This window comes from Aptenodytes forsteri, unplaced genomic scaffold (assembly GCF_000699145.1).
Source record: "Aptenodytes forsteri isolate BGI_AS27 unplaced genomic scaffold, ASM69914v1 Scaffold53, whole genome shotgun sequence".
Taxonomy (NCBI): Eukaryota; Metazoa; Chordata; class Aves; order Sphenisciformes; family Spheniscidae; genus Aptenodytes; species Aptenodytes forsteri.
This window is the reverse complement of record NW_008795909.1, coordinates 8,674,337-8,675,140: the sequence shown is the minus strand read 5'-3', so window position 1 is coordinate 8,675,140 and position 804 is coordinate 8,674,337. Positions and strand designations below refer to the sequence as shown.

At 72.8% G+C, this 804-nt stretch overlaps 1 protein-coding gene across 1 annotated transcript in view; it reads left to right on the top strand.

Moving 5' to 3' along the window:
• Positions 1-804, top strand: part of LOC103903341 — a gene marked incomplete at its 5' end in the record, with an annotated part of 44,582 nt that overhangs the window by 12,060 nt on the left and 31,718 nt on the right.

Here is an 804-nt window from a genome sequence, read left to right as displayed (position 1 = left end):
CCCCCCCCCCCCCAGCAGGGGCTGGCTGGTGAGGCCGGATCCTGTGCACGGTGCTGCGCCCTGCATGCGTCCCCCAGCCCCGTTAGCGTAGGGTCTCTCCTCCCTCCTGCAGAACAAGCTGGGGGTGCCTGGTCCCGAGGGGCTCCTGCACAGCCCCCTCCGGCTGGCGCGGTGAGGCCGAGGAGTGCGGCACTGCGGGGGGTGGGCACAGCATGCTGCCCCAGCTCCTCGTGCGCTGGAGAGGCCCGGCACCGTGGCAGGTGGGAGGGCGTGGGGGCAGGTCAGGGGGTGCTCTGGCACTGCCGGGTGCCGGGGCAGTGATGCTGGCAGAGCTCAGCCCCGCTGCCTGCCCAGCCAGCGTTCCCCGGGCTGGGGGCTGGCCAGCCCCGTGGACGTTGTGTCCCCCCCGTGAGACTGTTCTCTGTGGGGCAGCGGGGGGCTAGGTCCCCCTTCTCCCCTGAGCCGTGGGGCTGGGAGAGCTGCACCCCCCCCAACCCCTCCTCCCCACGTCCCTGGGCAGAGTCCATCTCCCCCCTCCCAGGCTGGGGGGGCCGGGGGCTCCCGCGGGGCAGGGGGTTGGGGGAGCCCCTCACCGCTCACGGGGCGCTGTGCCGGTGGGGGTGTCCTGCCGGATGCATGAGCGTGGCCGTTGCATTTGTCTGTGGTTTGTCTGTCGGGGTGTGCCCGTCTGTCCGTGTGCCCGTATCTCAGGAAATAAAGCTCTGCACACCCAGCCCAGCTACTCGGGCCGGGGGGACCGGGGGGGCCGGGGGTGCTACTCCCCACCACCGCCTCTGCACGCCA